Raw genomic sequence first — 25,630 nt, forward strand, 5'->3', positions numbered from 1 at the left:
GGATTACTGTATTCACACGTCCATTTGATTCAAACAGCTCAGAAGGGCATGCACTGAGAGAGCACCATCTTTCCAGGGCCAGCCAGCACTGAGTTCTCTCCCTGGAAGCACCGAGACTACTACTCTTCCATGTTCACTTGGTGATTCCTTATCTGTGTATAGGCAAGTGCACATCTATTCGTTTTTTCCTCTTTAAGCTGAACAAATTTGCATTTATGATCATGTTCACTTTCCCGTTTATCCTTAGAAATCTCAAACACCCAAAACAACACTTGATTAAGGTACTTTGACATGTGGTATCTGTTCAGTATGGTGACCAACCAGCACAGTTTGCCGAGGGCTGAGGGATTTCCTGGGACACCAGACTTTCATAGCTGAAACTGTAACAGTTCCAGGCAAACCAGGGCACTTGGCCACAAAGCCACAAGGTCACAAGAATTGGCCCTTGAAGACTACTCTTCAGGGCACCAAAAACCACTACTTCCGCAACCTGGGCCGGTTGGTTTTGGTTACTGTGATTGGGTGAACTGCAGGTAGTTTAAGGAGTCTAGTTAATACTGCTCCCTTATTCCTGGCCCTGAACTTGATCTGAAAATCAATAAAAAGGCCATTTCAAGGTATTAAAAACAAACAAACAAACAAGCAATGTCTTTTTGTTTTTAAAAAGTGTTCTTAGACTATGGGCACTATGTCTTTTTTTCGATCTATTTTTCAGCTAAATTAATAGATAAAGTTATTTTTAAGGTTACCTAATAGAGAAGTGTTTTTAATTTTTTTCTATGGATTTTGTTTATCCTTTATCACTTTTCTTTGTTGGGCATAAATATATATGACTTGCTTAAAGAAAATCAGCTCTCATTATTCAAAAAGTGTAGTAAGCTGTATCATCTGACAGTGCGATTAAATGGGGGAAGCGGCTCTAGAGTTGTTTATGGACAGTAGGACATGGGAAAGGTCCCTTAAACCCCAGAGCCCAGCTTCTTCGTTGCCTCAGGGGATGTAATTACACCTGCCTAACAGGATTAGCATGACAGGTCAAAGTGTTTGGCAAAATGCATTTGCTTGACAAATGTTAGTTTCTTTTCTCCCTGGCATGATCAAAGTTCTGCTTACTCAAGTGTTCTCATTAGTAGAAAGTTATTAATGTGTAAAGAATAAAGTATGTTTACGGTTAAAAATACACCAAACAGGAATGCAGGCATGAGGAAACTTTCTGGGTGATGGAAATATGCTGTATTTTGATCTGGAGAGTGGTAACATGGGAGTTTACATATATAAATATTCACCAAGCTGTATACTTAAGAATTACATATTTTACTATATATAATAAAATATATAATTTAATATTCATTAGAGTGTTTTAGTAGTGAAAGTGCTAGCTAAGCCTAATGTTATAATTCATACTATAGCTGAATCTTGAACAACACAGGGCTTGGGGCACTGACTTTCTGGCACAGCTAAAAATCCAGGTATAACTTTTGACTTCCCAAAATAGCTACTAATAGCCTGCTATTGACTGGAAGCCTTACTGATAATATACACAGTTGATTAACACATATTTTGTATACTATACGTATTATATACCATACTCATAATAAAGTAAGTGGGAGAAAAAATATTATTAAAATCCTTCAGAAGAGGAAATACATTTACAGAAATCTATTTATTGGAAAGAAATCATATATAAATGACTAATACAGTTCAAGCCTTTTGCTGTTCAAGGGTCAATGAACATTATTTATACACATACATTTAACATTTAGAGTTGTGGATGCTACTGCGTTCTGTGTGCAGTTGGGAGGAGGATGCTCACTCAAGGTCTAAGTCAGCTGTGTTTTGTATTCTTTGTGTGATGTATGGTAAGTTGTTGCTTCCTTCCCTTTTCTTATTTGGCTTCCCAGGAAGCCTCAGCTAACCAGATTTTACAGTAGTTCAGTTATCATCCAATTTTTGAATTTCAGGTAGGCAGCCAAAGTCTCTATTACATGGAACAGTGACCTTATAAATGATTTTGGAAAATGAATTTGGAAAAAGTCTTTGGGTTCTGGGCCTATACAGAACTCACTCATAGACTCCTGGTGGCAATACTTAGCACAAAGCAATTGGCTTAAAAAAGAGAAAAACACTGCCCTGGCTGGTGTAGCTCAGTGGATTGAGTGCTGGTCTGTGAACCAAAGGGCTGCCAGTTCAATTCCCAGTCAGGGCACCTGCCTGGGTTGTGGGCCAAGTCCCCATTTGGGGGTGTACGAGAAATAATCATACATGATGTTTCTCTCCCTCTGTTTCTCCCTCACTTCCCTTCTTTCTGAAAATAAATAAATAAAATCTTTAAAAAATGTTTAAAAAAGAACATAAAAACACTCATGTTTTGAAACTAATTTTTATATCGCACTACTTATTATAATCTTTCTGTTTCTCTTTGTGTTTAGGGCGATAATGTCATCATCCATTTCCAGAAATGGTTTGGATAAATTCTTCTTGGAAACCCTTCCCACGCATTTGTATTTTGGTATCTTTCCATTATTTCCCACTCAGGCAGACTGACCGCAGGGACACTGGGAGACTCTCAGTCTCTGGAATGCACAGCCTCCTACTTTCACATGCCGGGGGCACATGTGGGATCCTCTAGAGAGGAAAAGGGGGAGTCATGATAGGGAGAAGCTAAATATAGGATTTGGCTCAACTGAAAGAAAATATAACCACTACTGCCACCATCACCACCACCACCACCACTACATTGTATCAGGGGGAGAAATGGGATTCAAGGGACCATCTCATCATATACAGCGTCCAGTTCTCTGGTTGATGGTGACAGGTGGTCTCAGAGTGGTAACTGGGCAGCCAGCCCAGAGAGCAGCCATTCTATATTGCACCAGAAGAGTGGAAGCTCTGGGGAGGCTGTGGTGTCTCTAAAAAAAATATGAAACTGCAAGATGTGTTTCAGCCTACTAAAAAGAGAGTTTCCCTTTGGTATGAAGTTTGCAGATGAGTTAGTGACTGAAAAACTAAGCAAGGGGGAGAGGAAAGATCACTAATTCTAAGAAAACTAAAAAGTTTACGATAGAACATATAGAAAATTATATGATGCAGTGGTAGATAAATATTATACAGTCATAATAATGTAATACTGAATAGTGACTTGATTCAAAAAGTTATATTTGGGAAGATGAGTGGGATAGATGAGTTGTGTGCTCTGTGTGTGTTATGTGTGTGTGTATTGAACTATATGAAAGCTGACTTGTCATTTTCAATCATATGGAGTCAACAGATAACATCTAAATTAAAAAATCAAGAACTAGCAGTATAAGCATACTGTTAAGAAATATAGAAGTAAGAAAGAGCAATAAGAATTAAAATTAATTGCCCTCAGGAAATAGAAAATAAGGATGTAACTTTGATCATTGAAATTAACTTAAACATTAACCAAAATTTCTCTTGAGTTATTTCTGCTAATTCAGTCATTAAAATTAAAGCCCTTCTTGAAGATATTAAAGCAACCAGAGAAGTAGGGCAGCCAACAGGTAAGAATTTTCACTGAGAGTGTAAACAAGAGCCCAGAGTTCTTACACCATTAATCAAAGCTGTTGGTGCAGAGGCATCTTAAAATGGGCTCTGGTAAGAATAGGAAGGGCTGGAAAGTGCCTTTTACAACATGTTACTTTTCTTCTGAAGGTTGTTCAAGATTTGAATTTGCAGAAAAGTACCTCCTTAGATCTTGAGAGTTTGAGAATATGATCAGAGTGAAAAATAATGGCCAAAAGATTTACTCTGTGGTGTTGATCTCACCAGCTGCTTCCACTGAACTGTAGCCACTCCCACCCAGGGGTGGGAACCCCTGTTGCAGAGTTATCTGTAAAGGATTATAGCTACGCTCACATGATCTCCTGAATTCCAGGTTTTCTCAGGGACCAGGTGTAACTATGCCAGAGCATTTATTAGGCAATGCAGAATCATTCTTGTTCTGTTCTATGACCTCTTCCTATCAAAGGCTAGAAGCCTAAGAACTACATTTCCAGAATCCCTTGCCACTATTCTGTCAATGGGAGGCACTTGTGAGAGATTTGGAAGCAGGATTCATGCATATTGTTCCTCCAGCAGTTGGGGAGGGTGGGTGCGGGGGTGGGTGGGTGATGATAGGTGTAAAAGGCTTTACTGGATGTAAGACTTTGCAGCAACCTCCAGGTAATACCCTGGGGGTAATCTGTTGTGGTGCATAGGCTGCCATAATCACTGGTGGTAATTACCTGGCATTCAAGCAACTTTTTGCTTCTCTGAAAGCAACAGAAAACTTGAGAGCTAGTGATATTTCCACCTAAACCTTGGATTCACAAAGACCTGGATTTGAATCTTGACTCTTCCTTTTTAAAAATTGTAACCCTGCACTAGGTTTTTAATTCTTGACTTAATTTTTTTCAACTGTACAATAAGGATCATATCACTTATCTCATAGGCTATGAAGAATAGATGCATATATGTAAAAATGCTCAGCAGACCTGTCACCAGAGTAGGTACTCGGTAAATGGTAGCTATTGCTATTATTTTATCCTCTATTTGCCACCTGCCACTGTTGTTATTTGTGCTATAGCTGCTGGGCAGTCACAAGGCAAGAGATGCATGTTCAGTGTGCTGCACTGAGCAGCTGGGATAGCTCGCCCACTCCTCCTTCCATAGACTTCTCCTTTTACATCTACGATGCCCACATCTTCCCTTCTCTGCCTCTGAGCATAAGCCTGAGCTTACTAGATATCCACCCAGACCTGCCTGTGTGTAGGAAACCAGGACCCATCAAATTGACTGTGACCTTGGTACATGTGTTTTGCTTTTTTCTTTTGTCCAGTTTGCTTCTTTCAGTAACCCCAGGAGTTCAGTAGCCCCTACCTCTTTCTCCATGTGATGAGCTGATATTTGATTGACATCTTTGGCTCTTCTTCTTTTGTGGGGCTAATCACTCCTACTCTCCTGGGGTCTCCATGCTTGAGATAGACTTGTACTTAAACCTTTGGGGGCTTTCACAGTAAATCTCATTACATGGCAGAACCCTTTCTAGGTGAAGTTATAGAATTCCTGATTTACAGAATTTCTTTCCCAGCCCGCTTTTATATGTAAAACACCAGATGTTCTAGCTGATGTGCCCTGTAAGTGATTTTTCTCCCTCATTGATTTAAAAAATTGTACCTTTTTGCTATATAGCACATGATCAAGCACTTTAAAATTGATAATTAATTAAAGTGTTTACTGAAACTGACAAACAGGCAAAATAAATGCAAATGTAGTAGGAAATCTATAGAAATAGCCTGAAAACAGCCGTCTTCACATAGACTGACTTATACCATACCCTGAAGTCTAAGAAACAGGGGTCCTTGTGGAATGGGAGGTGGCCAGTCCAGACTTGAAGGTCACTACATTCAGTCTGCAGTTTCTATGTCTCTCTTGCTTAAACTACTGATTTCTTACAATAGTTTAAGCAATCTCCTAGCTTCCCTCTGTCTTCAAGAAATATGGAGAAGTAGGGAAGACACAAAAAATAATGAAAATTAACTTACAGAGTCAAAGTTGTCATATCATGATCTATTTCATTTCTGCCAATATTTCCAGTTTCTTCTTTCTTTCTGTCCTACATTCCCACAAGGCTCACATGAGACAAGATCTAAGGGAAGGCAAGATGCAGTGGGAAGAAGAGGCTTGGCACAAGTCTCTGTCCTTCACCAGTGACCCTAAGACTGGGGTGACAACCCATGGTGCTGCAATGGAGAGGGTCTTCTTCCTCTCCCTGCCAGCTGTAACTAAAAACAAATCAAAACAGGTTGTTTCAAAACACCATGAAACCTTTATGACCATATGAATGGTCATCAATGTCACCCCTACATATTTAATTTTAAAAAGAGTTATTTCTTTTCCTTGAATGAAAAATATAAAATATCTGTTCCTTTAAAAGGCATAAAACTTAAAACAAAAAAATAATCAAACATGTATCTTTCATTCCTGTTGTGATAAGAGCCATGAAAAGGGAGGGATAGGGGCAAGGAAAAACGTGAGTATAGGTGTTCCCATTTAGTGGTCATTGTGCTGGCCAACTTAGTCTGTTTGACAGTTCACTTTAGTTGTTGTTCATTTTGGATGTGGTTAGCAGCTCTGCAGTAATTAACTGTTGTTCACCGATCTTGTGTGATTTTAAACGCCTTCCATGATCCTCAGGGTGGACTCCCAGAACAGCAGACTGGGACAGGAGTTGGGAGGAAGGCAAACTATGGTCTGTGGGCCAAATTCAGCCCCCCACCTGTTTTTGTAGATGAAGTTTGGTTGGAATCCAGTGCTGCCTGCTTGTTTCCATACTGTCTGTGGCTGCTTGTGTGCAATAATGGCAAAGTTGAGTAGTTGTCACAGAGCTCAGTTGGCTCAAAGTTGAAAATACTCTCTGGCCCTTCATGAAAAAAGTTTTCCAACCTCTGGTCCAGGATGAAATGTTGTTGTAGCTAAATTAGTCCATATTAGCTGGTGAATGACTGGGGCAGAATGAGTGAAATTAAGCCAAGAGCCAAATTTGACTCTTGAAGTGCTTCATAGCATTTTGCAGTAACTGAAAACTATGAATTGCTTTTGAACTGTTATATTGTTGGTTTCATGAACATAAAACCATTCAGTCATTTGACTATTCATGATGGTTTGAGCAAGTGTTTGCATTCACATCACCTAACATGGGTTTGATGAAGAGTGGTCTCCCAGTACTTATGAAATGAATGAATTGCTCTTGCTGGCACCTAAATGCCAAGCAAATGAATCTGAAAACTGAACCCTTTTTTTCCTTCCAGGATGAGATGGAAATATTTTAAGAAGTCTTGATGGATAAAGAACTTTTATGGTTTGTGAGAAAGATGGATGGAAAGATAGGATATAAGATTACTTATAATTATGCAAATTATGTTATAAAATAAAACTATTATTTAAAAAATTCATTTTCATGCCCATGCCTCCCAGTTCTTTCTTTAAAAAAAGGATTTAGAAGCCCTGGCTGGTGTGGCTTAGTGGATGGAGCACAGGCCCGTGAACCAAAGGAAAGGACTTAGAGAGTAGTGAGTACAAGAAGTAAAGCCTCTGGTGCCACTGGATACAGCTGGGTTTTAATTCTGGTTGCACTATTACTAGCTGTTTGGTCTTGGGCAAGTTACTTAACCTCTCTGTGTCTCAGTTACATAACTTTTATTTTATTTTTATTTTCTTAAAAGATTTTATTTATTTTTATTTTTAGAGCGAAGGGAAAGGAGGGAGGGAAACATCAATATGTGGTTGCCTCTGACATGCCTTCTACTGGGGACCTGGCTTTCAACCCAGGCATGTGCCCTGACTGGGAATCGAACTGGTGACCCTTTGGTTCACAGGCCAGCACTCAGTCCACTGAGCCACACCAGCCAGGGCTCAGTTACCTAAATGGAAATGATAAAAGTACCTACCTCATGGGATTGTTATAAGGGTTCATTGAAATGAGGCAGACAGAATGTTGGTACTGTGATGGTGGAAGTTAGCTATGAGATTTATATTCCCCCCCTCAGAAAATCCAACAAGCTCTAGCAGAATCTTAATTTCCTGTATGCCCTTTTCAAACCCCTGTTATCTGCCTGAGATGTCAAAGACATAGGCTGATTGGGTCATTTGAAAACCCTGCTCTGATTAAGAGAAGATGGGATCTCTACAGAAACGACAGCCTGGGTGGCAGAGAGCATCTTGCTGTTATCTGAGTAAGCTACTCATATTCTGGCAGCACAGCCTTTCTGGAAGAGAATCATATGAGTCACAGAGGAACTGGGACCATCTCTGTGGTACTGAACCATGATCAATGGCTTGCCAATCGCAAGAATGGGTTTCTGTCTTTGTTCAATACAAGTTTTTACCTGCTTTGTTGTTCTGACTCAGGCTTATCACTAGTTCTTTCATTTGGAAAACTCTCTGACAAGAAGAGTTATTAAGCTGCCCCCTTGGTCAGCACGAGGTTCATTCTATCAGACTCGGGATATTTTGTTGTAATTGTTCATGTGTGAGGCAGTGTCCATGGGCACTTTTGCATCTGTGCTTCAGTCATCTCCAAGTGTTCCTTGGGTTACATTTCATCACCTCCTGTTACTAAAAGGACAGATATTAGGACTCAAAAGACCTCAGCCAATTGTTGGTGAATCTGAATCATGGCTTTTGGAGGAGAAAATTCCCCTGGCAGGCTCATGGTTGATAGCGGATTCACCATCTACCCATCCTTCAACCCATATGTCCACCATGTTATCACAAAATAATATTGAGTTTGACTTCTAGGTCTACCTAAAATTTTGCTGTTAGCTATTCTCATATCCTCTTTTTTTCTTGTATGTTAAAGGGGAGTGATAAATGGTCATCTAATTATCTTTGTCCCTTTGGACTTATTTCTTACCACCACCAGGCCTCTCTCTAGTCCCCTTTATGCCACACACAAGCATTTGGGTAAGTGGAAGTGCTGTGGTCACTGTGGGGTCACTGGAGTTTATGTCAGGTCCCATCTGTGAAAACACTTATTACCATGTCTGGCATAGCAGAGGTGTTTCTTGAATCTCTATATCTAAATGCTAAGCTATGTGTCACAGACACAGAATTGTGTTTTAGTCCCAGCTCTGTTATTTAAAAGTTATGACACTTTGAGCACATACATCATTCACTTGCCAAACCTCAGTTTTTCATTAGTAGTGTGATAAAAACAAAAAAACACTACCCTACAGTATTAGAGAGATAAAATGAGAGTACACAAAAAGTTCTTTCTAAACCCTAAAGGATGATACAAATGTCTAAATGTTATGCAGATAGTTGTAATAATTGTAGCAGCTTTCAGCTGGAAGTGGTAATGAAAAGTTAGGGTTGATGATAATTTTTTGCGTTAGTTCAGCCTTGCTCAATGGCTCTAGACCATTCATCTAATTATTGATAAAGCAGAAGAGCTTTTGAACTTGCTTTACAATCAAAGCAAACACACACACACACACACACACACTCTCAAGCCTATCACATCCGACTTAAGCTGGGAGCAGTGGGTGTGGCTCCACAGCAGATCAGAGAGGGCCAGTTGACCCCACTAATACCTGGGAGTCAAGTGCTGATAGTGAAAAGCCAGAGTTATCTTCTTTATGAATTGCCTTTCTCATGCATAAAAGCAATAACCCCTATGTCAAGAACAAAGGAGAAAACAAATGAATCACCATCACCATCATTTCATGTATTAAACTCATTTTCTAGCCCAGTGATTTTCAACCGGTGTGCTGCCAAGACTTTTTAAAACATGCAGCACCTGACTATTTAGTCAGAGGCACTAACCTCTTTTCTCTTAGATTGTCAAATAAAAAAATTACAATGGCCAACACAACAATAGCCATCTGGTGTAAATATATCAAAATCATACCTATTTTTTTGGTCAGATTGGCCAAAAATATATTTTTGGCGTACCACAAAATTTCAGTAATTAGTTTGTGTGTGCCATGAGATAAAAAAGCTTGAAATTGCTGTTCTAGCCTATGGTTTGGAGGCCTGAAGTCAGCACAGGACATGAGAGAGAGAGGGGGGGGGAGAGAGAGAGAGAGAGAGAGAGAGAGAGAGAGAGAGAGAGAGACCAGGGAAGACAGAGAATACATAATAGAGAATGTTGTAGGCTAAGAAGGGTATGTGTCCAGGCAGATTAAGTGCCTTAGAAGAATCTCTGGGGAAAGGTAACTGGTGGTTTAGACAAAGTTGAACCTTCTGTGGGACCAGGTGAGTGTCAAAAAGCAATATAAGAAATTGGGTAAAAAAATGTTACTCTGGATATCAGTTTCAACAATGCAGTCAATGTAGGGGAAAAACATCTACTATGTTTTTAAACACTGTGGAGGATAATTTACAAATGTAATTTTACTTAGTCTTCATATAAATATTATGAGAAAAGTTGCAGGTGAATAAACATAAATTCAGAGAAGACTAAAGTTATTGGCTTAAATGAAAAGATTGATTCCAAAATCCATGTTGTTTCCTTGGTTTCATATATAGAAAGTCAAGCTTAGGTATGTCACCTGTGGGAAGGACTTTTTCCCTCTAACTCCATAGAACTTCTCCATTACTGCTGTTTTCATTGTCTTGAGAATTTTGTTATCCTAACCCCAAAAGCACTGTGGCAACAAGTAGTCCTGCTCACTGATATTCTGGTTCTGCCACATAGGTTTCCACTGCTCCATGGCCATGGGTCTGATTTTGAGCAGTGGGGTCTGGGTGAAAGTGACCCATGTCACTTGTAGTAGAACTGACTGTAAAAGCCAATGAGAGATTCACCATGTTTTCTTCTGCTGGCCACAGCACCAGTCAACCCTTCAGTCAAGTGTCTGAGACTAGTGAGAAAACATGGAGCAGAATCCCTGTGGAAGAAGGAAATGTGTTAGAAACCCATTAAGATTTGGGGATTACTTGTTATCACAGCATAACCTAACCTGTCTTGACTGATACAAGTAGGAAATGATGACTTTCCTATCACTCACAATTTCAAAAGGCATGTTCTTACAGAGGAAAAAAAGGACAAATAGACAGATTGGAGTAAGAAGAAATGTAAGAACTCAACTAGTCATCTCTTTGTATTTAAAAACCAGTGAACAAAGTCTATTAAGTTTTAAATTATGTATACATTTTAGGTGGTATGATTTCTGAAGATAATAACTATTAGTTTCCTATGGTTGTCATAACAAAATACCACAGTCTTGGTGGTGTGAAAAATTTTCTTTTCCCAAAGTCCTAGAGGCTAAAAGTCCAAGATCAAGATCACAGAGTTGCTTTCCTCTGAAGGCTCTCTCCTTAGTTTGCCGATGGCCATCTTCACATCATCTTCCCTCTGTCTGTGTCTGTGTCCTAAGATCCTTTCCTTATAAGGACACCGGTCATGTCAGATCAGGCCCTATCCTCATGGCCTCATTTAGCCATAATCACTTCTTTAAAGGCCCTGTCTCTAAGCACAGTTACATTCTGAGGTGCGGGGTTAGAACTTCGATATATGAATTCAGACCATAACAACTACGGAATGGGACCTGCTACATAATACATACTCAAAACATGATTTTTAAATGTCTTTTGCCTCAGCCAAGATGTTTCCTACGTATTATGCTCTGTCAGGAACGAATCCAAGGCTCTGGCCACCTGCCCTAAACAGACTCGGCTGCAGGGCAACTGCAGCGTTGTTTCAACCTTCACTGACTTTCTAACCCCACACCCAGTTGATCCAAGGTGGGAAAGACCTCTGAAGGGACTGCAGGGAGGGTACTCCTAGTCCTATTTTAATAGTTAAGGAAACTGGAGCTTGGAGTTGTTAAGTGACATATCCTAGTGACCAGCCAGAGCATGTCAGAATTGAGAATCATGTCTATGAATTACGGGCACCTACAGTCATCTTTCCATTAGGTCAGAGTGAATGCAGTTTACCCAAATAGGGCTTGGGCTTTGAATGAATGAGAGCTTACAAGTTCTGAGAGTAGATCTGCAGAATGGGATGAGGAGAGAAATGAGATCATTCCAGGTGAGAAGAGTGATATGAGCAAAGGTAGAATCAGGAAGAGTAAAGTAAAGAGGATCCTTATTTTTATCCATGGCCCGTTCACCCTCTAGTCTGGGCAATGCATGCTATGTATCATTACTCACATTGAGGTTGGATTGTCAGTGCCTCTTGAGGTAATCCAGGAAATAATGAGGCATCTTGGATATGTTATCAATTTATTGCCTGGCTGATCGAGAAAGCCATAATGGTTGTCCCCTAGCCACTTATATTTGCAAAATGGCTTGCTATAGTTTTGAGCTGATTTCTCTTTAGCAAAGTAGCTCAGAGTGGTTACTGCAAGTTATCAAACTCACCAAGGAAACATTTAAAGACAAAAAAGACATTAAATGAATTAGCCCAGAGCAGCCAAGAGCGAGAGCAAGGATAAAAAATTGAAAACTTCAGCGACCTCCTCTGTTTTGCCTCTGGGACTGGCTTTTTCCACAAACAGGCTTCTGGGAAACAGAACGATGAGGGGATTCCATGAAGAGCTCGGCATTTTGTATAACCATTTATCAAAAATGCGAGTCATCACATTAGAAGAAAGGCATACCAGGGAAGCGGGGAGGCCCACACTCTGGGCCAGGGTTTAAGAGCAAGGGTCCTGGGCTGGGTTCCGTGGAACACATTCATATTGACGGCCATGAAAGGATTCAGCGTCTTGAATGAGACAGCTGCTTGTACAGAGGCGTTTTTTATGAGCTGACAAGTTAGCCAGGAACAAAGCATTTCTGTAGGAAGTAAATGGTTGCCAGTTTTAATCTGAGCTTTTCATTCAGCTGTAGCAGGACACAATTGAGTTTTTAATGTTCCGCATGAAGTTCCTCATTTCAGATTTTGGTTAGAATGAGGCCTGGGATTTGGTTTGGCTTAGGTGCCCCGTTTTCAAAATGTCACTGAAATCAATGAAAACAAAAGCAGTGCTGGTTGTTTTCATTTCCTGCTGATCATAACTTTTCCAGAGGACAGGGGCTGTACAAACAAAGCTGCCTCCATGGAGGATGTTTATGTTTCTCTCTCCAAGACTGAGTTTTAAAAGGGGAGATAAAGTTGACATGTTATGATGTGGAAATAATTTAAAGTCCACACTGAGATGAGAATTAAACTGAGGTCTGGAGGAACCCACCGGGGGCTTAAGAGTTAGAAGAAATTACTTCGAGTCACACTGACGAGAGTGAAGAATTGCCTCCGATCTCACTTCTTAGGGAGAGAGGATATTTCTCCTAAAAAAGTTTCCAGATAAAGAAAGATAATTTCATTTAAAATATTTTGTAAAAGTGGTTTTGGTGAAATTATTTAAAAATGCATTATACACTTCCTTGCCTTACTGGTAGGTGTGCTCTGGGTGATGCGGGGTAACCCATCCTGCTGCCAGCTCTCCTAGAGCATTGCCTGTGGGCTCCGGAGCTGTCTGTCCCCACGCCAGCTGGCTGGGGGAACCTGCGGATAGGGTGGCTGACGGGTGGGCACCCCTGGGGATTTGTGTGTTTATTTTAGTCCATGAATGGGATTTTTCATTAGAATTTTACAAATAAAGAGAGTATCTGTGAATACCCAAATCATCCTAAGGAAAAATGATAACTATATTTAGTAAGGTGAAGTGAGTTAGCATTTCAGGAGGATGACCAGGTTGGTTTGACTACCAATACTTTCTCATTAGAAAGTTGATCTTCTGTCATCTGATGCTTTTCACTATTTGTCTTTTTCCAAGTGTGAAGCAGGGGACTTAAAAACTGCCTGTGTTTGCATAATGTCTAGTTTTTAAAATATAACTCAATCTAGGATAACTCAAATTCTAGAAACTAGGACTTTGCTGTTTTTCAAACCATATTCGCTGAATGATTGTCTCTTTTAAAACTAGTCAGTCTTTAGGCAGGCTCCTTTGGGATTCTACCTTCTGAAGAATGAATCTTCCACCTTCTTAGGGCTTTTGTCCTAACTTCCTGAACACACAGTCAATAACCCCGGTGGTCAATTTATTCCCTAATTACTTTGGGATCCAGTCTGCTGTGAGCAAAGTCAACCTGTGGTCTACCTGGTCTTAGTTGTTTTATCACTTTAAGAAAAAGAATGAGTAGGGGAGGTTTGGGAGGGTGGGTTGGGATGGGAGTAAACGATAGAAAGTTATACTACAACAACAATTTAAATAAAATTTAAAAAAGGAAAAAGAATGGATGTTTATTTTCACCTGCATTTTTGAGTGTAAAAAGATTGATTTTGTGGCTGAATGCCACTAGGAAAACTCTCTGCCCTAGGCAATCAATTAACCTGAATTTATTGTCTTTCCAGCTATTTTGCTTTGAAACAATCTTCTTTTGATCCTGTGACACATAATCAAAAACAATACCAATACTTTTGACTCATTACAAACTATCGCTTTCCAAAGAGTTAATCCTTTTGGCAATTTTTAACCTTATATCTTTTTTTTCCACTGGCAGAGTATAATATCTATTTTGCATTATTTTCTGATCCTTGTCTATTTGTTGAATATTTGAATTTCCTGGATAAGGAATCCCTGGGTGAGAGAAAATGTTCCTTATGATTTTAATTGATTTTATTTGTTTGTTTGCTGCAGCTTTATGAAGTCAGAGGCCCTTCATCTAAGGGTGTTGTAGGTTAAATAATGGTCCCAAAGATATCAGGCCCCAATTTCCCAAACCTGTAAATGTTACCTTCCATAGAAAAAGGATCTTTTCACATGTGAATAAGTTTGGGTCTTGAGATGGAAAATTCAAGTCCTGGATTGGGTCCTGGATTATTTGAGTGGGCCTTACCTGCAGTTATAAATATCTTTATAAGAGAGAAGTAGAGGAGAAGGTAATATGACCTTAGTGGCTAAGACTGGACAATGTGGCCACAAGCCAAGGAATACTGCCAGCTACCAGAAGCTGAATGAAGCAAGAAACAGATTCTCCCCTAGAGCCTCCAGAAGGAGGCTGGCCCAGTTGACATCCTGATTTCGGCTCAGCGATATTGATTTCAGACTTTTGGCCTCCACAACTAAGAAGGTGTACATTCCTGCTATTTTAAGTCACTAAGTTCATGATAGTTTGTTACAGAGGCCATAGCAAACAAAGGGTAAATGAACTGCTGTTAAATTCCATTTGGAAAGTAATCAGTCACCTGTAATACATTTTTAAAATACACTGTGTACTATGTTAGACCACATGGAAGGCAGAGGGTAACTACAGGATGTGGTTCTTTCCCTCAAGAACTTTATGGCTTAGCTGGGGGAACAGGGTGGCATTCAGGAGACAAGACCAGGTGATACAGGGCAGTGTGCCATTAATGCTGTGTTACTTTTACAGGTTCGTAAAAACTGATGAAGTTCAGAGAAGAGGCTGATGAATTGATCAGTAATATGCAGGAAGGTTTACTGGAAGAGGGGGGACGGGGAGAATTTGCAGGCAGAGAGCAGGAAGATGGGCATTCTTCCAGAGGAGAGTATGGGTAGTATCACTGTGAGGGTAGGGGCTTTGTTCATGCCTTTCACTGTTGGTCCCTACCACCTGGCTTACAGTGTGCATATGATAGGTACTCTATACATACTTGATAAACAGGTATCTTTGTGGGATATTGCCATTCCAGGGTGGATGGTTTGTAAGAACAAGAACACACTCTGGGAATAATGGGGAATTAATTCAGGTTTATAGGATGGGGCCAATCCTGAAGGTCCTTGAAAGCCAAGGGGAAGAAAATTATATATCAGATTATTGATATATTTGAGAAAATTTTTCCTTTAGAGAGTTTAGAAAGACATTTAAGAAACATGCCTTCCTGGAACTTTTCTTACCTTTTTTTTTTTTTAATATTGAAGATCCCCAGTATTCCTGTGAGACTGGGTTGGAAAATACAAAAAACTAATTTGATAATCTATTGACCTGGTTGAATTGCCTTAGTTTCATCTGGAAAGGGGAGGTACTGATGGATATTCTAGAATCAGCCTGTGAAATCATGTCCCATGGCTTCTGAAATCTGAAAACTGCCTGGGGCCCTCTTTTACTTCCCCTCTTCTTCGCTGAGCCCAGCTGGACAACAAAAGCTGGCAGTTTTTCCAGGACAACTGGACAAATAATGGCTTTTGTTTTGTTTTGTTTTTGATGGTTCACTGAAGACATTAACTAGCTTCTGAATGATGAGAAATTTAGGAACTCTGAATGTCAGATCAAAGTTCCTTCAAGTAGAAGGGGGTTTTCATTGTTTGAAAGGAAGGGTGCTAGCTGCTCGATGACATGTTCTTTATCTGTGGCGACAGTCCTCATTGCCCTATCATGAACAAAGGGACTCTTGTTTTAATAATGAAATTATCCCTCTAGTGAGCGGGACCAGTCTTACCTGTAGGGTTGTCAATCTCTCGTGGACACTGCCTCTTTACAAAATAAGGTAACAACAGCATGTATCATACAGCTGTCACTTCCTTGTTAATCCTTGACTTTGAATTTTCTTAACAAACAGCTTTCTTTCTCTGATTATTATTTACCAAAAAATATATATTAAACCCCAACAAAATTAAATTGTTTTAGTTTGTTCTCCTTTCATGCAACTTCTAATCTCTTTCTGTTGTTCACTAGGCTACCTTCCTGTCAGTCAATAAAATGCTCAGTACTTCATGATCCTAAAACAAACAGACAAATAAACAAACTTCCTTAATTTCACTCTTTTGTCAAATAACCATTTGGTTTTTCTCATTCTTTCATTGCTAGAACTAATGAAAGCATAGTTGATCCAGGAGGTCTAAGACTGCCAGTCAGTGAGCTGGCTCCTGCTTGCAACCCTGTTTTGTTGACCCATACTGTGCCCACCCCCCAACGTTTAAAAATTGGGAAATTTGCATAAAAATCAGCACTTATTTTTTCTCTTAACATATTGGGGAACTGGCAACACTGGGCCCACATTTGCACATGACAACAGTCTCTTAGAATTGAATTTCTGTTTCTGCCTTTAGACAGGATGTGCATTCTCTAGTTAACTACAGACCCCAACACTCCCTATTGTCTCCAGCACTGAGACAGAATGTCAGTAGCTGGTTATCATTGCTTTAAGGTCTTGTTTTCCTTAGATATGGAAATGTTTCCCTGCACAAATGCTTCCATAAAACATGGAAAGTGAAAGGTAGATCCACAGGGCTTCATGATTTTCTTGTAACCAGTCCTTTTTCCTCTTGTGTATTAGCTGCCTGGGTTTGCAACCCCTGACCAGTATTACACTTCGTCAACCTCTGTCTTCAACTCCTTACTCCTTACTAGACGGCTCTTTCCTTTTCACCTACTGTCACCTGTCTTAACAGTTACTTGTCACTTGGTAGATCAAATGGCCTGTAGTTAATTCTCTTTCTCAAAGCCCTGACTGACTGTCCTTTCCCCCTCACTTCCCTTCATCTTAAACCACTCTTCTTCTTGACGTCTTCATACAGGCTGCCATTCTCTGATCCCTCTTCTTCTCATCTCCTACACCATGTTTCTGGATGTTATGTCTAAAATTCTTTTATTTTTACATACTTTGTCTTGGCAATTTTCTTCATGTTATGGATTGGATGACTTCCTTTACATGGATGACTCCCAATTCCATCCTTTCCTCTAACCCCTTTCCTGAATTCTCATCTCACAGGACAGCTCCATGGAGGGTCCCGCCTCCTCGGAAGCTCTTCTCCCACACACCCACCACATTTATTTCACAGCTTCTTTCTCTGAATGACATGACTGTCCTTCTTCTGTCTCCGTGTTTGTTCTTTCTCTTCTCTCCAAAGGTCACTGTTCTTTTCAAGCCTGTTACCTTTTTTTAAAAATCTATTTTATTTTTTCAATATCTCTCTCTTCAGTCTATTATAAATACTGCTGTTTGACTAATCTACCCTAAAAATTCATTCATTGATTTATTTATTAACTCATGCAATAACTACTTAATACCTGTTAAATGTATTATTATTTTCTCCTCTTAAAAAGTCATCCATTGCTCTGCATTGCTGACAAAATCATGGTTACACTATTTATCCTGGCTTGGAAGCCAATTTCTATGCAGTCACAGCCTATTTTTTTCACCTTATCCCTTACTATCTCCTACAAATCTTTGCTCCTTGAGTTAGTGCCTGGGAGTGCTTAAGTATAAAGCCCTAGAGTCTGCCTCAACTGAATTTTAGCTCTGCCACTTGCTGGCTGAGTGACCTTGGGCAAGTCACTTAATTTCTAAGATTCAGTTTCTTTATTTACTTAACCCATAGGGATATTTAAAAGTTAAAAAAACAATAAGTCATGTAATAAAACAATGAGTGGTAGATAGTAAGCACAATAAATATTAGATATTATCCAGCCAAATCACTGTTTGCTCTACAGCCTCGTGATTTTTCTTTGTCCTGGAATGCCTGCCTGTGTCTAACTCTCTCTACATGTCTAAGTCCAATTCATCTTTAAGGTCCAAATCAGATGATATGGCCTCTCTGATCCACAATAGGTAGAAGAGATACTCTCTGTCTTTTTGCATCCTTAATATAGACATTAACATTTTTTTATTTTGCAAGATCTCATTTGTATACAGGTCTCATCTAACCTACAATACAGTGAGTTCTTTGGATCATCAGGTAATAACCACATCTTTGTTGTCCATGTCAACTAGGGAGCCTTGTATAAAGGAGATGCTTGATAATTATTTTCTGAGTAAATAAATATTTATCTGAGTAGGTATTTCCTTATAGTTCTTTATTTTTATCCACAAAAATGTGAAGAAGTATCAGTCATTTGATTTGAGAAGGGTAGCGTGTTTCTCAGTAATTTTTCTCGTCTTACTCCCATGGTATAGGTGTAACACAGGTATCTTTTGAAGATCTTATGTATCTATTGATTTATTCAGAATTTACAACCCACCTTCTTTTAGAAGGATTTAAAACAGCATGCAAATGTAACTGAATATAAAATAGAACTATTTTGGCTGAAAAGAGAACAGAGACCATCTCAAAGAAGCAGGGAGCAGATGTTACCAGGCACCTGGGATGAGCTAATTACTGTACTTGGTAACTGGATTTGGCTCTGGGTTTCTTGGCAGCTAGAGCTGAAAGGAAACACATTGGGTTATTCATTCAGCAAACATTTGTTGAATATCTCTGAAAAATGGGGCACTGTGCTAACACTGGAGATTCTAAAATGAATAAGCCTGGATCCCTGGCTTCAGCACATAATTTAGCCATGAGCTAAGTGATTGGTGGTGGATACAAGGGGCAGTAGGAACTCCGAGAAAGAGCACTATGTTTGTAAGAAGGGGAGGCAGGGACAGCTCCTGGAAGGGGAAACACTTTCACCAGACTGTTCAGTGGGAACTGCCTTTTTGGTATAAGGCACTGAATGTAGAGAGACTGAGAGGTCTCAGAGGATGTGTTTGCTGAATGAAGAAAAGGATGAGGCAGAAAGTGATGTAGGAGAAGATAGAGGAGTTGGGACATTATTCTCTTGGCCAATTTTTTTTCCAACATAGTAACATATAGGCATCCCTGGGGAGCTTTGAAAATATACCTAGACCCACTGAATCAGAATCTCTGGAGGGGAAGCCTGAGAATCTGTATTTTTATAGCGCATCTTTGTCGGCTCTCATGTAGCCAACCTTGACACCTGTCACTGGACTAGGTTTGTGAATCCCCGTGGCACAGGTGAAAAGACACCCCTGGAAGAGTTTATGCCAGGAGAGTATCCAAAAGATACAGATTTTAAAAGCTACCTTTGGTGTGGAAAACGAAGGGTGAACAAAGGCCAACATGAGATTGGAGAACAAAATGAGTGTTTATTTTGTTTACTATTGCGACTACTTAGCACAATGCCTGCCATATAGAGGCACTCAAAAAGTAATTGGTGAACATAAATGCTGATTTTACAGGGGTTGTGTGATTTCTGGGATATAACAAGTGGCTGCATCTGGACAAGTGATCATAAGTGAAATGTGGTAGAAAGATCTATGGAGTCAAAAAGTCCTATCTGCAGATTTCAGCATTTTCGCTGAGTTGTTTTAAATCCCTCAGAGCCCCAGTTTCTTCACCTAGGAGGGGGGAATAACAACCCCTACTGCACAGGACTCCAGTAAGGATTAAAGGAAATAACACATAAAGCATGGAGCAGAGGAGGACTAGTTCTCTTTGTCCTTCTCATTACAGTTATTAAAAATAGCCAGGGATGCTTTCACTGTCTCATTAATTCTGTTCTGATTATCTGCTGCTGTATAACAAATCATACCAAACTTAGAAGTATAAAACAACTGTTTTATTACAGCCATAGATTGTGTGTGTCAGGGATTCAATCAGTGCAGAGAAATAATGGCTTTGTCTTTGTCCCATTATGTCTCGGGCCTCCACTGGAAAAACTGAGTGCCTGGGAGAGACTGGAATGGTCAGGACTGGGATTGTCTAGATGCTCTTCACTCACAGGTGTGGTGCCCAGGCAGGATGACTCAGAGGCTGTGTTCAGACAGGACTGTCAGCTAAAGCACCTACTTAGGGCCTCTCCATGTGGTGTGGGCTTCCTCACAGTGTGGAGGCTTTGGGACATTTAGACTTCTGACCTGTTGGGACAGTACTTGAAGAGTAAGTGTATCTATGAATAAGGTGGATGCTGCATAGTCTTTTATAACCTAGCTCCCCAAATCATATAGCACCACTTCGATCATACTCTATCAGCTGAAGCAGTCACAGCCTATATTCAAGGTGACAATACATAGACCTTACCTCTCCATGAAATAACTATCAAAGAATCTGCAGCCCTATTTGAAAAGCACCATTCATTTATCTGAGCTTTAAAAAAAAAATCCTTGCCCTGGCTGGGGTTGCTCAGTTGGATGGCTGTCGTCCCACAAAACGAAAGTTCTCTGGTTTTATTTCTTTAAAAAAAACTTTATTTATTTATTTTTAGAGAGAGAGGAAGGGAGGGAGAAAGAGAAGGACAGAAGCATCAATGTGTGGTTGCCTCTCATGTGGTCCCCATGGGGAACCTGGCCTGGAACCCAGACATGTTCCCTGACTGGGAATTGAACTGATGACCTTTTTGTTCATAGCCTGCACACAATTCACTGAGCTACACCAGCCAGGGCTCTGGTTCTATTTCTGCTCAGGGCACTTGCCTAGGTTTTGGGCCAGGTTCCTGGTTGGGGGGCATGCAGGGGTTGGCCGATGGATGTTTCTCTCTCATATTGATGTTTCTCTCCCTCCCTTCCTTTCTCTCTAAAAATAAGTAAATGAAATCTTTAAGAAATACTTGACGACCTTATTTGTAGTGCTTAGGCAATTGTCCTTATGCAGAAGAAAGGCACGATTCTTTCTTGACTGTGTTCTCTGTTGGTCAAGTACCATGTACTCCAAACTGTTGGTCCAGCTCATCCTTGTTTTTCTACTTTACTCATGTATATGTCATGCAAATCCAGCCTTTGTGTTGCATTAGGCACTATTTACAAACCTTCACTCCTTCTGGGATTCTTTATGAAGAGAATGCAAAACATGTTTTGAAAAAAATTTAAACTCACCAAAGGGAAAGTAAATGAATTAAAATATTTTTGTGAGTTGCCAGAGGCCATGGCAAGAAGATCCTTGATTTATTTGACCTCAGTTTCTCTAAGTCCATGAGAGAGTTGGAGAAATTGAGATAAAATAGGAAGATCATCGTGCCTGGTTAGAGTTTATCACGGGAAAGTGATGCATAGTTAATGACCTTTTGTGACAACCTTATACTTAAAATCTAGTGGGGCCATATGTGCCCTGCAGTGAGTGACAGATGGTCCCAATCTGATGTTGCCAGATCATGGCTTGTTTAGAGGCTTGGGGTAAATGTGTGACAAGTCCAGCCTGGACCAGCTGTTTGCCTGCAATTAAAGCCTGGTCTGGCTGAATGACATCTTTTAGGCAACAGACTTTAAAAGATGTGCTTCGACTACATGGAAGTATCCATAATTTCTCTGGCAGGAGAACTGATTAACGTATTTCTTCAAACACATGTACACTATTCTTCGCCCCCCTCCCCAACACTAGCTTAGGTTTCAAGGGACTTGGATTTTAATCTCATCCTGTTACTAATGAGCTGTGTAACTATGGATACATCACATAAATTCTCTGAGCTCCTGTTTCCTAGACTGGATCTGATTTAAATCATCTTCAAACCTTCTAGATTTTTATTCACTTCAATCTTTGAATGCAAATTGAGGGCCATAGTCATTACTATTTATGAATTTACCAAGGATTAGTTTCTCTGCTAAGCTCATTCTAATATGTCCTTTTGTAAACCATCACTGTGGCCCTAGGTGGCCACCATCATGATTATTCACCATTTTAAAGATGGGGAAACTGAATAACAGAGAATCAAGTTACTTGCCTAAAGTCAAATATCTGGGATAAGGCAATGCTGAAATCTGACCTGGCCCCCGTTCTTCATCCCCTTGCTTTACTGTATTTGTATATCTGTGTGAGTTTGAAATGTAAGGTAGGCAAGAAAAAAAAATCAAGATGTAAACAAATCAACAGATTAATGATGTTGTGACATCTCTGTTTCCTCTCCTTGCATGTTGTTGTTGGCATTTCTATATTTGTGATAACGTGGGGTATAGGCCCTAATCCATTTCGGGGCCCCACCATTTAGGGACTTGCCTCCCCTAATGCATCAAGAAGTCCTGAAGAGCCAGGCTCCGGGGTTCCCATGTTGTTGATTTGGAAGCGCCCCACTGATGTATAACATTGGGGCATTTTGGGGTAGGGTAGGGCAGGATATAGGAGACTGTCCTTTCCTAGAAAACAAGCAAAGAATCCATAATTGTTGTTAATATGTCTCTGTGTGCTCAAGTCACATGTACAGATTTTTATCTCTTCAGCCCATTTTATTTCAGTTCGGATTTCTGAAACCTATCCTTTTATTGGTCTTATGTTTCCTGGTCATAAGAATTTTGAGACAGTGATCTCTTTCTGTGAAGAATGACCTCATTCTGCTCAAATAAAAATTACTTTGGCATTTGAGCAAAAAAGAATTAAATTGAAACCCAAGCTGTTTCTCTGATTGTGGTAAGCTTTTTCACTCAGCAGCTCTTCAGTGTTTTGTTATGGACATGCAGTTATATTTTTTCCCTAGGTCCAAGTTTATTTTAAGAATATAATATAAATATTGTTTGAATAAGTCCTTCTCCACCAAGTACAGGATAAAAAACTTGGTCATGCTGTGAAAAGAAGACTAGATATTTAGTTGACCTTGAGGTTAGATAGGCTCTTTAATACATTTAGGCCAGCTCAATTTTCAAGTAGGATTTGAGTCTTAAGAGGCATTTTAAAAAAGAAAGCTTGTGAGTATTGGTGAATACCAGCACTGTTGGGTCCTGGAAAGAAGGCAGTACTGAGGCTTTCAAAAGATGCTGTCAGCCCTCCTGTATATTTGTCGATCATTTTACTTAGGTCCCTTGTCCTCCTATCTGGCATTGTTAAGTTTAGTCCTTCTTATGCCTGGCATGGGGAGTTTAAAAGACTTCTTAGAGAAATTACGGTATTGAATCAGTGGCAAGGTCTTTAGTGCTGTGGTCAGCATTACATAAAGCCAGTCCCTGGGGAATTGGAGTGCTACCAGAATATCACCCAAAGAAGAAAAGAGAAAATTGAGTCCAGGAAGCAAGGCTGGTACCTCCATTTCGGGATGTTTGAGGGAAGCCGGACTACAATGATAGAATTAAGCTGACATTCGAAGTTTAGAAACTAGTTTTCTGTGGACATCAGCTCACAGGCAGCTGTGTAAATTAGTGAAGTATATCATTGCCTGCATCTCACACTTACGGTTCCTAGCAGTCCAGTGATTGCATTGTAGGTCAGTTATATTCAGATCTGGCTGGATCAATGAAGTTGCTGTAGCACATGCACTGTCTGTGGAATTTTGTGTTCAATTTAGTGTTTTCCATCATGACGTTAGGGTTTCTTAACTGTGACACTGTTGACATTTGGGATCAGAAGATTCTTTGTTGAGGAGGGACTGCCCTAAACATTATAGAATGTTTAGAGCACCCTTGGCCTCTATTAACCAGATGCCAGTAGCATCTTCCAATACGGGCAGTCAAAATGTCTCCAAGGTACTACTGCATCATAATGGGACCGGTACTACAGGCATGTTCCTGAGCAACCTTTCCTTATGGCCTTCCTGGTTTTCCTGAGAGCTACCCCATGACTTTTCAATAAAATACTTACCTGCCTAAAAAAAAAGGTCTCCGTATGTTTTCAAATATTCCCTGGGGAACAAAATTGCCTTCCTCCCCAACTGAGAATCAGTGCATCAGGTTTACCCTGACCCATATAGGGCTAAAAATGTATATGAGTTTGTGTGCACATACAAGTATATGCACACACATAAACTCCCCTTTTTTCTTTTTCTAAGACATGAAATTTTGCATAAATAGAATACACATAATGCACTTTGCATAAATAGAATGTTAACAGGAATCTTATTTAATACAATTATGCTGCCTCCCCTCCTTTCACTTGGAAACCTGAATCATCTCAAAGGATGATATGACACCAGGAATGATCTATTGCAGATTGTAATGGAAACTGAAAAGAGGTTGTTAAACCTGAACTGTGACCTTCTGCTGAGTGAGGTAATTCATGGAGCAAAATCTGAGAAAACAACATAAACACTTGTTTCCACCATGGCATCTCTATGGCACTTAGCAGACTTGTTACTGAATGTTTGGAAAATCTAGGGGTAAGTTGAATGGAATGCATTATTTAATTTTATTTAATTTTCTTTTCAGGTAAAATCCCTGTTTGTTCTGAATTAGTGGGGAAGTGAGGACAGCAAAAAGAACCCCTGAGGGGAGCTTTAGGGGCAAGTGAAGGAAGAGATACTTATAGCTTGGGGCAGGTCATCAAAACCATAAAACCATAAAACCATAAAATGGAAAAAGATTTTAGAAACCCAAGTCTGGTGCAACAGACCCTATCAGGGATTATGCCTCGACAAACCAGTGGCCAATTCTTTGCACTCCTCTTATGCTGAAGCACTTGACACTGTTGACTGTTCCCTCCATGAAACACAGTCTCGTCTAAGATTCCTTGTTACGGTGCTCAAACTGACCTTTCCATCTCTCTCTCTTGCAGGCTGTTCTCTATGCGCTTGTAAATATTGGAGTTTTCCAGAGCTCTGCCTCTGTTTTCTTTCTTACCTCCTGACTCTTAAATATACACTTATAGCGCAGAACTCTTACATATGCCTGACTCACTTGTTCATTTGTCTTCCTAATATCTTTTCTTGGATGTCAGAGAGGCACCTTAAATTTTTTTTCTTTTTTTTTTAATATATTTTATTGATTATGCTATTACAGTTGTCCCATTTCCCCCCTTCTCTCCCCTCCACCCTGTACCCCCCTCCCACCCACATTTCCCCCTTTAGTTCATGTCCATGTGTCATACTTGAGTTCTTTAGTTTCTACATTTCCCATACTATTCTTGCCCTCCCCCTATCTATTTTCAACCTACATTCTATGCTACTTATTCTCTATACTTTTTCCCCCTCTCTCCTCCTCCCACCCCCCTGCTGCTAACCCTCCATGTGCCCTCCATTTCTGTGGTTCTGTTCCTGTTCTAATTGTTTACTTAGTTTCTTTTGGTTTTGCTTTAGGTGTGGTTGTTAATATTTGTGAGTTTGCTGTCCTTTTACTATACATGTCTTTTCTTAATCTTCTTTTCTTAGATAAGTCCCTTTAGCATTTCATAAAATAAGGGCTTGGTGATGATGAACTCCTTTAACTTGACCTTATCTGAAAAGCACTTTATCTGCCCTTCCATTCTAAATGAGAGCTTTGCTGGATAGAGCAATCTGGGATGTAGGTCCTTGTCTTTCATGACTTGGAATATTTCTTTCCAGCCCCTTCTTGCCTGTAAGGTCTCTTTGGAGAAATCAGCTGACAGTCTGATGGGAACTCCTTTGTAGGTGACTGTCCCCTTACCTCTTGTTGCTTCTAGGATTCTCTCCTTCGTTTTTACCTTGGCTAGTGTAATTATGATGTGCCTTGGTGTGTTTCTTCTTGGGTCCAACTTCTTTGGGGCTCTCTGAGCTTCTTGGATTTCTTGGAAGACTGTTCCCTTTGCCAGAT

Source organism: Phyllostomus discolor, chromosome 2 (genome assembly GCF_004126475.2).
Source record: "Phyllostomus discolor isolate MPI-MPIP mPhyDis1 chromosome 2, mPhyDis1.pri.v3, whole genome shotgun sequence".
In the NCBI taxonomy this organism is placed as follows: Eukaryota; Metazoa; Chordata; class Mammalia; order Chiroptera; family Phyllostomidae; genus Phyllostomus; species Phyllostomus discolor.